Below are 15,573 nucleotides of genomic sequence, written 5' to 3'. Positions count from 1 at the left end.
GCAGATCGTTCATCCTCATTCTGATTCATCATGTACAATTTTCCAGGAGCCTTATTCGGGTTATTGTTATCATTTGCAGGCTTATTATAGTTCTCTTGATTGTTTTGTGCCCCTCCAGGCTTTGAATTTTGACCTCCAGACTGGTTAAACCTCACTTGGTTTCCACCTCCATTACTATTTTGTTCCTTTCTGTGCTTAGTGAAGCACTCATTGTAACAGCCCATTCTTAACGAGCTGTTAACTAGAATTACTTATTAGCATTGATCAAACTTAGCTCTTAACCCACAAGGAATTAATCCATAATCTTCAATAACTCTTCAAATTTAACTAAAGAATAATCATACAAAAACTATTACAACCTTATATATGTAATTCAGCTAGCATATCCCTTTTCGCATTCGCGATCCCTTATTCAACTTCGAGCATTAACTAAACCTGCAAAATCACGAATAGGAATCTGCCCCCACCAGGACAGGTTCAAAGAACAAAGTCAGGGAAACTAAGTACACATTGCCCAGCCTGAAACTCATTTTAGTGGCTTAAAACATAATTTCGTGAGTTATTTATTTCAAAGATAAAACTGATTCAATACGAATCAAATCATATTCAAATTAAGCTCAGTAATCAAATTGCAATAGTATAAAGCACATGAAACATTGAACATAACTTTGGTGTTTATAATTAATAAATAAATCAAGAAAATATTTGCACTCAGTCACCAGGTGTTTTTCCAAAGATCGCACGGTTTATATTTTCAGAAGTCTTCAATCCATTTTTTCAGCATAACTAGTCTCATCTGTTTTGAGAATGAATGCATCACATATTCTCAAACTTGTATCTCAGAGTCTACCCGAGCTTAAGCAACTAACACAACTCAACTAAGACTAATTCTCCATTCCCTAATATAACATGAACAAAATCTCATGTTGAGGCTTGCACATATATATTCATTTTGAAAACAATGAACTCAAATACGGATTGCTCTCGATAATTTATTTTGGAAATAATATCAAATAATAATATCAACATGTATTTCTTAGAAATCCTTTAGAATTCAAAGCTTTCAAAAAATCAATGATTTAAGAGATATTTGCTTTTTCTAGCAAATTATTTACATTGCAAATCACACACACATTGACAAGCTTCACAATTTCTACTTCTAGCAAAACTAGACACATTATATATATATTTTTTTCTTTTGTCAAACATATATACTAATCGGGGGAAGAGAACACGAATAGAGACGGGTTGAATAACCATAGTCTCCAAACTTTTAGGGGGGTCGTCACCCACCTTTTCACACATGCTTGCAAGACTTTAGGACATGCCCCCACACATATGTACAGATGTACATTTACATAGATGCACAGTTGTGCATTTACACAAATGACACATAAATACACAAGTGTTGTTCATGACCGTTGTTAACGGCTTCTTCCCCACTAAAAACACATTTGAAAACTTATCCAATAAATTGAGAAAATATATATTCTCACACTTACTCAAAGTCTAGTATCACAACAAAACCTCATCTGAAATCTTAAAAACAATTGAAAATTTTGGAACAAACTATACTTATACAAAGTGATAAATTTGTCCAAAATATTCGCTTAAATATCATAATGAATTACTCAAAACTTTCCACAAAATTCGTATACGTAATTCTTGAAAACAATTTTGAACATGGTATATATATAAAGTCCAATATTCTCAACAACCCTCGAATATAAATTATTATTTCTTAAACTTATCACAAATCATACTCTCCAACTCAAATTTTCAACTCACTATTAATCCATCGAAATCCTAAATCTCAATTAAACAATTGCTCATTAAATTTGGCTTGTAACACAAAAGATCACACCTCCAAACCATTAGCTTATAATCACAATAGCATAATAATCTCATACCCTTTTAATGCGTAATTTTCATAAAGTCTGATCACTTATACGTAATCCTAAATGAATCTGACTTCTTAATAAAATACTATACCCAAACAAGCTTAATAGCTCAGTCCATACTAGTCAAACTTAACTTCATGCTCAATCGCACATGGTTACGTACAAAACTCTATGACATAGATCTTATAACTAATTCTCATTAGGGTTAAAGTATAAAACGGATATATAAATCCACAATTTAATCGTGTTGAAATATAAATATATTATTTCATCTTATTCAAAGAATAATCTTGGTCTTTCAAATTCAAACATACTCTTTACAGAAAATCATATAAAGATCTCAAACGAAATAATTTAATAAAATGTTGAGCTTCCCAACTGGATAAAGGATAACTTGCTAAATATAGGTCGTACTTCATAATTCGGAAAATCAAGTAATTAAATTAAATTCATAATATATTGAGTAGTTCAAAAACTAGATTCTAGAAGATCAATTAGTTTACTTCCTATGATTACTCAAATCATAAAACTTAGTTCAAAAAGTGTTTTTCGTTGTAACCAATCATTTTCGTCATATTCGAACCAAAATCATACAATAACTGGTATATTGTTGAAACTATCATTTAGCGATAACTTTAATCATAACATAAATAAAGAAAATAATAGTCTCATAAAAATAATTTGTAGATCTTGTAATAAAATTTTATGGCTCAAATAATGGTTCAAGAAAACAAAGAGTACAAAAGAAATCTATCTCTCACGTATGGGTCAACTGGTAGTTCTTGATAAACCTTATTAATCCCGAAAATAGGTCAATAAGTATGAGTCACGTACTCATAATTCTCTAATCATGTACTCCGTAGGTTATTTCAAAATTTGTCACACCAAAGCTTGAATACTTAGAAAGATGCTCAAACACTATTTATCAAACATACCAACATAATTACACTAGCATAGGGTTGCCTATAGCTTTCCGTAATGCAAATGACTAATAACTTCACAACCCATATCATTCTTATATAGGCATAACTATTTTCAACAAAATCTGGCACTGATCATATACCAAGACACACGTTACTTTTCACAAATCTCACACTCAAGGTTTCACAATTCACACATTCATATCAATCATATATTTCACATTTGAAAACAAAATAGGAAGTTCTTTGAAATGTTAAAATAAATGTACATTTCATACCTTCTTTCCGAAATCTCAAATTCCAAATCACAGCAACATAGTACTTGAACATATATCAAAATTTTATTCTTAAATGTAAATCATATAATTCTTAAAATCCAGGAAACAAAAGCCAACTGTAATCCCCCGTAAATTTATAAATTTTATTAAATATATTTTAACGTATATTATTTATAATTAAATAGAATTTATGAAGTTTAGTAATAAATATATATTTAACGTAATTTATTTTATACGTTCTAAATATTTCAACGTTTTATGAAATCAAGAGTAATTTTAGAATTTTACGTTGAAAAGAAATCGAATTACGAAAACCGATTGAATTTAGAAAACGATCCTAATTGATTTTGGATTGAAATCCTAATTCTAAGCCCACTTGGAAAAGCCCAAACTATAAGACCCAAAACTCTTCCTCCCTACTCCTATTGTACGTAAAAAAAACAAAAACAAGAAGAAAAAAAAATTACAAACACTCCCTCCATCAAATTCACGTGAACTAGAAAACCCTTAACCCTCCTTCCTTCAACTTCACGTGAACCCTCAAAACTCCACCCCAGCCGCCGGCAGCCGTCACCACAAGCCGCACCACCGCTGCTCTCCTCCGACGCCCGGCTTCCTCCTTCGTCCGGTAATCCTTCCACCTCCTCATCTCTTTCGTTTTCTTTCTTTCGATTTGCCCTCCTTATTCATGGGTTCTGTTTTGCGTGTTCCTCTCGCACACCACCACCACCTGGTCGCCGCTACTACGCCACCACCTTGCCGCGCCGTTGAGACACCTCCATGCTTGCTGCGCCGGTAATCTCTTATTCCTCCTCCCTCTCTTGCTTCATTCTTTCTCTTGTTCGTTTTCTACAACCTTACTCGGTTGTTTATGCGTTCGCAGCCACCAGCGCACCTCCGTGTGCAACCCTGCCGCCCAGCCGCGCCTCCAGCCGCGCCTCCAGCCATGCCTTCGTCCTTCCTCTCTCCTAACTTTTGGTTATTTCCTTAAACCCTAAACTAAATAATGAATTTAATTACGTTTTAATAATTTAATTATGTTTCTTGAATTAAAATTATAACTTTTATGATTTGATTATGAATTTCAAGAATTATATGTTTGCATAATTAAATTATTAATTTTCAGATTATATAAATGCATTGAAATATTGATTTTTAATTATTTAAAGTATGAATTTTAAGGTTTTTAATAATTTTAAATCATGGTAGGATGTTTAGGAATTATTAAAGTTATTGTTTTTATGATTTCAAACATGTTAATTATGTTTTGGAGCAGTTTGAAAGTAGTTATATTGCTGGAAATTAAAGTATGATGTTTGCGAAGAGTTTTCAACGAATTTCAATCATTGATTCAATAATTATTATGCTAGGAAATCAAATACTCAAGTTTTGATGCTGGGGAATGTTCTAAGTATATTTAGGATGTATTTGGAATGCTTTATTATGGTTGCGAATGATTAGAAATTGATTGGGATTATTTGTTGGTTGTTTTAGGCGGAGAATTTTCTTTAGGCGATATTTGAAAGTGTTAAAGTGGCCTATTAGTTGTTTATACAAGGTACGTACATACCTGTGTGCTTGGAATGTGTGCTAATTGTTGAAACCATGTTGAATTGTTGATGAACTTGGTTATGTTAATGTTGTTGATGAACTTAGTCAGATTGAAATTGCATGTTTGATACTGTGGGATGAACATATTAAACTTATATTGCATTATGAGAATTGTAACATGTTAGTATGGATGATTGATACAAACATGTTGGTTGGGAACACTAGATTATTCTATATGTTGGTTTGGATCGATTGATTATTGTTCCCTTCTTAGCTTTTCACTACTTTATGAGGGCGGTGGACCTTGTTTAGTAAGTTGAAACTTTATACCCATATACAGGGTTGATCATGGTTAAAGGAAAGGTTGGGTAAATTGGAATGAGTCTTGATTGATGCCTTTATGATCACTTACTTAATTTCAAGATAAAAACAGTTGTGAACGAATGTGGATTGTATGCCTTATGTGGTTGTTGAGTCATAACAGAGTCTCAATTTGTAAATCATGTAAAGTGAAACTGAGTAGCAATAGCTTTAGACTGTGCACGTCTAAAGTGACGGACAAACAGGAGTTGGGGTTCATGGTGGTAGCCCATGGCCTTTTCTGGGACCGGATTGATCACCGTGTTCTATTTTTATTTAAACGTTCCTCGATATCGCAGGTCACTGAGGTTACGGAGTCGCGCCCGTACCTCGTCTTCCTTAGTGAAGACTTCTGGACGGTCAACTCGGTCCATTGTCTATTTCAACTAAAATAATATTATTGCTAAAAGTCTAGCCTAGTCTAGTCTGGTCAAGTATGGTCGTCAAACTATCATGTTTTGTCTGCCCTTGTTTGTGTTCATTAGTATCATGTTAGGGTTGTTCGTGTAATAGAATCATGTTAGGATTATTATTGATTTAGTATGTAGTACTCAGCTTTGCTGATTACGTGCTTTTGCTTGTGCATGTTGATCATGGCTATGCCTTATTGATCCTGTGATGACCCAATCTTTGGTGAGCAGTCTCTAAGGATCAATAAGCATTGTCCATCTGCAGGTTTGAAGATGTTGCATCATTGGGATCGGGAATAGAGAGCTTGTATTTAGTTTTGATTTGTTAAGTTGACTTGGGTTTGTTTAATTGGACTTTAAACTTGTCGTACTATTTACATTTCCTTATTTTCGTTGGTTGATTTTTGGGACTAAACCTGTAATCGATTATTTATAAACCTAAAGTTAGTTTTATGTTTTCCGCTGCAAAATTCTGAATAAGCCGTTACGTTTTCACACGGGCGATAATGCCTTGATAATTCTCTACGTTTTATATTAAAAGGTTATTTTAGAAAAGAGAGAATTGTCGGGGTGTTACAAAGTGGTATCTAGAAGCTTATGGTTTTACTTCAATGATTTTTAGGCGCCTAAACTAGCTAGTTTTCTAAAATGAATTTCCTAGAATTGAGCTACTACTTATTATATCATTCAAAAATGCGTATTTTTTTTTGGGGGACCATATTCATTTTATTTTGTGTGAAAGTACATTAATATTTCTTATTTAAGTTCGAAATTAACTTATTTATTCAAAATTTGTCGTTTATGTGAATTAAGTACGCTTTTCTTTCTTTTCGAAATTAAATTAAATATATATATAAAAAAAAAAAGAACAAAAAAAAAAAAAAAAAAAAAAAAAAAAAAAAACTTATTCCTTAAGTATCTTTATTCCTTTATATTTATTCGTTTAATAAATATTTATTCGTTTAATAAAATTCCTTTCTTATTAACCGTCTCGTTTATTTCTTAAGTGTTTTAATGTTTTACTTATTTTGATTTATTACGAGAGATGGGTAATATAGGAAAGGGCATATATAATAGAATTATATGTGCATTAGTAGTTAATTGTTAGCATAAGAAGTTAATTGCTATGTGAATGTGTTGAATGTTTAAGTGTTGCATGTAAATGTGCATAGAAATTGTTTGATTCCACCAAACTTATTGTTTTATTGAATTCTGATTATGCTTTGGTTGGGAAATCGTTAGTAAGATCTTAAGTTGTTTGTTTCATGAATAAAACGCTTCTTTCCAAGTACACCAACATAGGATCCTTTGAGAAGATCGACGAATACTGAGGATCTAGATTTCACTCCGCAAGTTTCCTAGGAAAGAACAGATAGGCAAGATGCCACAAGTATTTGAAGTTGTAAAGTTAGTTAGTTCTTTTATGTTTTAAAGAATAAGTAGCAAAGCTAAAACAGTTTAAAGTTAAAGCAATAAGAGTTTGAGTTATTCTTTATTCTTTTCAAGGATGTATTAAACCTTTATAGAATTAGCAATAAAAGTTAAAGCATTCGTTTCCAATGTGAGAATTCCATAATTCGCCAACAATAGTTTATGTTTATGTCATAGAACTTTTAATTTTATTTTGAGGACAGGTGTGTTGTGGATATTTAGGATTGTTATTATCATTCTTTTGAGGAATAGAGTTAGATCATTGATTATCCAAAGGATCAAGAGTTTATTTTGGGCACGCAAAGAGAATGTTTTCTTCTTTTATTCTGCCTTATTATTCGTGATGATTGAATTTGTTCCTTGTTTCTCAATTGAATGTCATGTATGCGAATATCATTCATAAATGATTGTTTATGTATGTGAATTCTGGATGCTGGTGTGATATTACATTGCTAGGATAATGTTAAGTGAAGTTTCGAACGTAAAATAGAATATATTACTTACAGGTCGCGCTTTAGGATGGCCAACAATAATGACTTAGTTGCTGCTATTCGCCTCTTGGCGGAAAAGCTGACCCAAGAGAGAACTGAGCGTCCCGATTTTGCTGGGGACATGTTTGAGAGACTAGCCAAAGTTAAGTCATCATACTTTAAGGGGGAAACTGATCTTACTTTTTAGAGAACTAGGTTAGAGAGTTTGAGAAATTGTTTGAGGCTGTGAACTGTCCTTAGAATATGAGAGTGGGTCAAGTTGTCATGTATTTGAAAGACGAAGCTGATTTATAGTGGAAAGAGAATAGAGTTAGTCTTAGCACTGCTGAGATATTCAATTAGGATTCAATTGTTACTGCCTTAAGGGAAATTTTTACCCTACCTTTTATGAGAAAGCAAAAAGTTTAGGAATTCGTAAACCTTAGTATGGGGAGCATGACCATTGCCGATTACTATAGCAAATTTATAGCACTGTCGTAGTTTGCACCTGAGGTTGTAGCCACATAGGAGCTAAAGGTTCTGAGGTTTAAGAAAGGTTTGACTGAGGAGATCCAATTAGGATTAGGTGGGGAAACCTTTACATCTTTGGATATTGTGTATGTGAAAGCTGCTCATATTTATGGTTTGCAGTCTAGAAGGGACAAGAAAAATATTGTTCTTGGGAGAAAAGAAAAATGTGTAATGCTGGGGAAAACCAAGGGAATTTCAAGAGGAATATGAATGAAAATGGGAATGGGAATGGATATGGAAACTTTCAAGGAAGGAACAAACAGGGGCACAACAATAGGAACCAATCGGAGAAGGTGTATCACTGTAAGATGTGCAATAACAACCATCCTGGTAGGAATTGTAAGGGAGAATTAATGAACGGTAACTATTGTTAGAAAAAGAGGCATAGGAAGTATGAGTGCTTTACTAAACGGAAAAAGGAACAAAATGGTAATGAGAGTGCTAACCAGGTGAAGTCGGGATTTAACCAGTCAAGAAATTAGAGTTTGAAGCCTATAGGGTCGCAAGACAGCCAAGGAAACCTCCATAAGTATGTTAATTAGAATAACAACCATAACAAGGCCCCGGGTAAACTGTCTGTGATAAGTCGAAATGAAGCTGAACAACCTGTTGACTTAGTTTCTGTTACTATTCTATTAACTCTGTGCTAGTTAGAAAGTTATGTGATTCAGGGAAAGCTTATTCTTTTGTTTCGTCATCTCTTATTAAGAGTCTGAAGTTAGTAGATTTTGAATGATTGATTTACCTGTTATTAGGCCTACTGGTGTAACCATAAGGTGTATAAGATTATTTAAGAACTTGCCTTTGAAGATAAAAGATTGCGTTTTCCCTTCTGATTTGATAAAAGTTTAATCTGAGGGACCTGGATGTAATTCTGGGGATGGACTGGCTAAGTTTGTACAAGGCTAAGGTAGACTGTGAAATGCAGAAAGTAAGTTTAAGGAACCCTATTGAAAGGTTGAGCTCATGTAGATGTTTTGAGAAGTCCAAGAACCTTAGTTATTTCTGTAATGCAAGTGAGGAAATTGATGAATAGAGAGTGTGAACGATTTTTCTGTAGTGTGTTAGAGGTGAGTAAAGAAGTTGAAGTTAAAATTGAGGATGTTGCCATTGTGAGTGGATTCATTGATGTGTTTCCGAGCGAAATTGCAAGTATGTTACCAGCTAGAGCATTTGAGTTCTCTACAGAGTTAAATCCTGAAACGACACCTATAAATTATCTAATTAGGACACAATTGCAAGAGTTGTTTCGTTAAGGAGTATGTTAGGCCTAGTGCGTCACCGTGAGGAGCTCCTGTGTTGTTTATTAAGGAGAAAGATAAGGGTATCGAATTATGCATTGATTTTAGGAAATTAATTACCATCAAGAACATGTATCCTTTGCATAGGAGAGATGAAATATTGGATCAATTGAATTGGGCGAGTGTGTTCTCGAAGATTGGTTTGTGTTCGAAGTATCACCAATTAAGGATAGCTGATAAGGGCCTAAGACCTCATTAGGACTCGTTATTGTCATTATGGGTTTAGAATAATGTCTTTTGGGTTAAACAATGCACCTGCCATAATTATGGATGTGATGAATAAGATTTTCCACGAATTCCGAATTAAGTTCGTTATTATATTGATGATATCCTGATTTATTCAAGGAATGAGAAAGAGCATGTCAAACACTTGGGAATTATATTGGAGACGCTTAGAAAGAATTTATTTTATATGAATTAAGTATACGGATCTTGAAGTCATGTGTGTATAAGTAACATCGACGGAAAAGTGACGACTAAATTGATTGAAAACTACGTTACTTAAGGGAATAAAATTAAGAGAAGATTCGAGTGGTCCAGGATCGTTAGAAATCATTTGTTGTCTTGAAAAGATGAAAATGTATGAATTGGTGGAAGTGCTAAGAGTTAAGACCAAGAGTTATGACATAAGGAGGTTTGGTAAAAAGGAAAAGTTGACCAGAAAGAGTCTCTGTAGATCCTGCTAAGATTCAAGATGTGAGTGAGTGACCTACTCCAAAGAACGTGTCCGATATTTGAAGTTCTCTAAGCCTAGACGACTATTATAGGAAGTTGTGAAAGACTTTTCGAAGTAAGCAAAACCAATGACCAACTTGATGAAAAAGGAATCGAATTTCAAGTGAAGTGAGAAATGTGAGGAAGCTTTCTAGATTTAGCTGTTGTCGCGTCAATTGAAACCTTATAAGGCTAATTACCAAACCCATGACTTAGAGATAACTGTTATGGTGTTATCTACGAATATTTGGAGACATTACCTTTATAGGGCAACTTGTAAGATCCTTACCGAGAACAAAAGTCCGAAATTTTGGCAATAAGGTCCAGTTGAATCTTGGGGACGACATTGAAATGAGTATTTCTTTCCACCCTGCAACCGATAGACAGACTGAGATTACTAACGGAATATATGTTGAGATCCTGTGTTATTGACTTTAAGGGTAATTGGGAAGACCAACTAGAGTGATTGAATTTCTTGCAACAATAGTTACTATGCGAGCTTTAAGATGGAACCTGTTGAGGCATTGTGTGGAAAGAAGTGTAGAAATCCCACTTGCTATGATTTTAATGGAAATATAGCTTTGGGGGCATGATTCGTTGAAGTAGAAATATCCAAAGTCATTCCCTGGGGTGAGTTACGAGGGCGTAACTCGTTTTCTTTAAGGGGGTAGAATGCGATAGAAATTCGCGCTTTTTACCTATTTTATGGAATTTTTATGCATTTTATTGCTTATTTTAGCAAATTTTACAAGTTAATGCAAAGCAAATAGATTCTCCGCATAAGAAAAGGTGTTCATGAGTAACACAAATAGCTTTGAGTTGGCAAAAGAGTGCACATCGGTGGCACAAGTACTTCTCTAGTAAGAATAAGTTAAAAGCTTTTGGGAAAAATGCGGGAAATTTCGTGTCAAGTTTCGGGACGAAACTTCTTTTAAGAGGGGTAGATTGTAATCCCCCGTAAATTTATAAATTTTATTAAATATATTTTAACGTATATTATTTATAATTAAATAGAATTTATGAAGTTTAGTAATAAATATATATTTAACGTAATTTATTTTATACGTTCTAAATATTTCAACGTTTTATGAAATCAAGAGTAATTTTAGAATTTTACGTTGAAAAGAAATCGAATTACGAAAACCGATTGAATTTAGAAAACGATCCTAATTGATTTTGGATTGAAATCCTAATTCTAAGCCCACTTGGAAAAGCCCAAACTATAAGACCCAAAACTCTTCCTCCCTACTCCTATTGTACGTAAAAAAAACAAAAACAAGAAGAAAAAAAAATTACAAACACTCCCTCCATCAAATTCACGTGAACTAGAAAACCCTTAACCCTCCTTCCTTCAACTTCACGTGAACCCTCAAAACTCCACCCCAGCCGCCGGCAGCCGTCACCACAAGCCGCACCACCGCTGCTCTCCTCCGACGCCCGGCTTCCTCCTTCGTCCGGTAATCCTTCCACCTCCTCATCTCTTTCGTTTTCTTTCTTTCGATTTGCCCTCCTTATTCATGGGTTCTGTTTTGCGTGTTCCTCTCGCACACCACCACCACCTGGTCGCCGCTACTACGCCACCACCTTGCCGCGCCGTTGAGACACCTCCATGCTTGCTGCGCCGGTAATCTCTTATTCCTCCTCCCTCTCTTGCTTCATTCTTTCTCTTGTTCGTTTTCTACAACCTTACTCGGTTGTTTATGCGTTCGCAGCCACCAGCGCACCTCCGTGTGCAACCCTGCCGCCCAGCCGCGCCTCCAGCCGCGCCTCCAGCCATGCCTTCGTCCTTCCTCTCTCCTAACTTTTGGTTATTTCCTTAAACCCTAAACTAAATAATGAATTTAATTACGTTTTAATAATTTAATTATGTTTCTTGAATTAAAATTATAACTTTTATGATTTGATTATGAATTTCAAGAATTATATGTTTGCATAATTAAATTATTAATTTTCAGATTATATAAATGCATTGAAATATTGATTTTTAATTATTTAAAGTATGAATTTTAAGGTTTTTAATAATTTTAAATCATGGTAGGATGTTTAGGAATTATTAAAGTTATTGTTTTTATGATTTCAAACATGTTAATTATGTTTTGGAGCAGTTTGAAAGTAGTTATATTGCTGGAAATTAAAGTATGATGTTTGCGAAGAGTTTTCAACGAATTTCAATCATTGATTCAATAATTATTATGCTAGGAAATCAAATACTCAAGTTTTGATGCTGGGGAATGTTCTAAGTATATTTAGGATGTATTTGGAATGCTTTATTATGGTTGCGAATGATTAGAAATTGATTGGGATTATTTGTTGGTTGTTTTAGGCGGAGAATTTTCTTTAGGCGATATTTGAAAGTGTTAAAGTGGCCTATTAGTTGTTTATACAAGGTACGTACATACCTGTGTGCTTGGAATGTGTGCTAATTGTTGAAACCATGTTGAATTGTTGATGAACTTGGTTATGTTAATGTTGTTGATGAACTTAGTCAGATTGAAATTGCATGTTTGATACTGTGGGATGAACATATTAAACTTATATTGCATTATGAGAATTGTAACATGTTAGTATGGATGATTGATACAAACATGTTGGTTGGGAACACTAGATTATTCTATATGTTGGTTTGGATCGATTGATTATTGTTCCCTTCTTAGCTTTTCACTACTTTATGAGGGCGGTGGACCTTGTTTAGTAAGTTGAAACTTTATACCCATATACAGGGTTGATCATGGTTAAAGGAAAGGTTGGGTAAATTGGAATGAGTCTTGATTGATGCCTTTATGATCACTTACTTAATTTCAAGATAAAAACAGTTGTGAACGAATGTGGATTGTATGCCTTATGTGGTTGTTGAGTCATAACAGAGTCTCAATTTGTAAATCATGTAAAGTGAAACTGAGTAGCAATAGCTTTAGACTGTGCACGTCTAAAGTGACGGACAAACAGGAGTTGGGGTTCATGGTGGTAGCCCATGGCCTTTTCTGGGACCGGATTGATCACCGTGTTCTATTTTTATTTAAACGTTCCTCGATATCGCAGGTCACTGAGGTTACGGAGTCGCGCCCGTACCTCGTCTTCCTTAGTGAAGACTTCTGGACGGTCAACTCGGTCCATTGTCTATTTCAACTAAAATAATATTATTGCTAAAAGTCTAGCCTAGTCTAGTCTGGTCAAGTATGGTCGTCAAACTATCATGTTTTGTCTGCCCTTGTTTGTGTTCATTAGTATCATGTTAGGGTTGTTCGTGTAATAGAATCATGTTAGGATTATTATTGATTTAGTATGTAGTACTCAGCTTTGCTGATTACGTGCTTTTGCTTGTGCATGTTGATCATGGCTATGCCTTATTGATCCTGTGATGACCCAATCTTTGGTGAGCAGTCTCTAAGGATCAATAAGCATTGTCCATCTGCAGGTTTGAAGATGTTGCATCATTGGGATCGGGAATAGAGAGCTTGTATTTAGTTTTGATTTGTTAAGTTGACTTGGGTTTGTTTAATTGGACTTTAAACTTGTCGTACTATTTACATTTCCTTATTTTCGTTGGTTGATTTTTGGGACTAAACCTGTAATCGATTATTTATAAACCTAAAGTTAGTTTTATGTTTTCCGCTGCAAAATTCTGAATAAGCCGTTACGTTTTCACACGGGCGATAATGCCTTGATAATTCTCTACGTTTTATATTAAAAGGTTATTTTAGAAAAGAGAGAATTGTCGGGGTGTTACACCAACTTTTAGAAAAATGGATGGACAATGTGTACCTTCAATTGTCACACCAACCTCCAAGAATCTCATTTCTCGATTACCATCGATCGCTTAAATCCGAATTCAATCTTCTAGAACACATCCCATACTTTAATCTCCAAAGATGACTCATAATCTTGACTTCCAATTTTATCCTGAACTTCATAAATTAATCACCAACACTTGCCCTTTAGAAGCCAACAACACAACTAAGAAGTTGGGGAAGTGAGAAGTAACAAGGAAGAGGGGCAACAACAACAACAAGTTGGCAGCATCAACTGTCAGCTTCGGAAGACCGTATCTCTTAGCTCAGGGTTCCGATTTTAGTAATTCTTGAGCCTAAATTCATCAGGTTGAAGAGATATACAATTCTTGTTCAGAGAATAGAGTCTCAAAATGATCATAAGATCGTTGAAATAAGAGAAACAAAATCTGGTGCTGACATCACAACAACACCAGCAACACCTAGTTTTATAAGGGATTATCTCCTAGAATACAGCTCCGAATTGAGTGATTCTTGAGCCTAAATTCATTAGCACAAATATCTCTACAACGTTTATGAAGAAATCATTTGCGAAAAAGTAACTAAATGTATACATATTGAGAGGAACAGATGCGACAGTAGTAGAGGGGAGAATATTAGTGAGAGTAAGATGAGTTTTTCCATTTGATTAGCTTGACAAATTATTTTATGTGAATATGGAGAGATGAAGTGATCTTAGAATTTGACAACAATGCAAGTTTGGTGGCACTTCCTCCATTTGACACCAATCAAAGAAGAGAAAAGGAGAGTGGAGATGGCTTTCTCATTTTTAGTGTTATAAGGGTAATTTCATAATTTAGGCTTAAAAAAAATATTTGATTGATTTTGATAAAAATTAACTTGTTTAATAACATGTAAGTAAGCCAGAAATGGAAAATTAATCTTAAAATAATTTTAAGACTTAAATTTAGCCAATGAAATAGATTAGCATTTACTTAAAAGCTGCTTAAAAATCAGGTTATTACATTCTACCACCCTTAAAACAAGTTTCGACCTCGAAACTTCTAAACACAAACTTAGATAATTTAAAGATAAAATTTTGGAATCATATCTAAAAATCACTGTGTAATAAACAAACCAAGATAATTCAATTTTATTAACAGATTTGAAGTAGATGGGAGAACAACTCAATTTTCTTAATAGATTTGAGTCGAATATGATAACACTAACAACCTCGATTAGGATAAGGCAAAAGAACAAGAGATTTTGTAAGGCCCCAATCTTAGCACCAAAATTCTAAGCTCCAACAATATATTAAGAACTCCAATTTTAGTAACTCAAAACATGCAAGGAAACTTAAATCCTTGCTCCATCATTATCAATGCATATCCATACCAATATCTATAATTTCAATTTGATTCCTCTAACGCTTCTTCCCATGAGGTCAAATGAAGTTACGACCATTCTCAAAACATATATCTAAATATCCCAAGTGATTTCTAATTTCATATCTCCAAATAGATATTTCATCTGCTCAATTATCAATAGTTTAAAACTACATTTCAATTCCTAATTCCTGGGTCTAAAACACAAGACATTGAAATTAATATCCCAAATAAAAGTCATATACCCATTAATTCTTAATCTATCCAATAAACCCATTTTCAACTGATATGCTGTGATATGAAGATCATAGCAAATCCAAATCAACCTTGGCTCTGATACCACCTGTAACAGCCCATTCTTAACGAGCTATTAACTAGAATTACTTATTAGCATTGATCAAAATTAGGTCTTAACCCACAAGGAATTAATCCATAATCTTCAATAACTCTTCATATTTAACTAAAGAATAATCATACAAAAACTATTACAACCTTATATATGTAATTCAGCTAGCATATCCCTTTTCGCATTCGCGATCCCTTATTCAACTTCGAGCATTAACTAAACCTGCAAAATCACGAATAGGAATCTG

Source organism: Spinacia oleracea, chromosome 3 (genome assembly GCF_020520425.1).
Source record: "Spinacia oleracea cultivar Varoflay chromosome 3, BTI_SOV_V1, whole genome shotgun sequence".
NCBI classification, from domain to species: Eukaryota; Viridiplantae; Streptophyta; class Magnoliopsida; order Caryophyllales; family Amaranthaceae; genus Spinacia; species Spinacia oleracea.
This window is presented reverse-complemented; position numbering follows the sequence as displayed.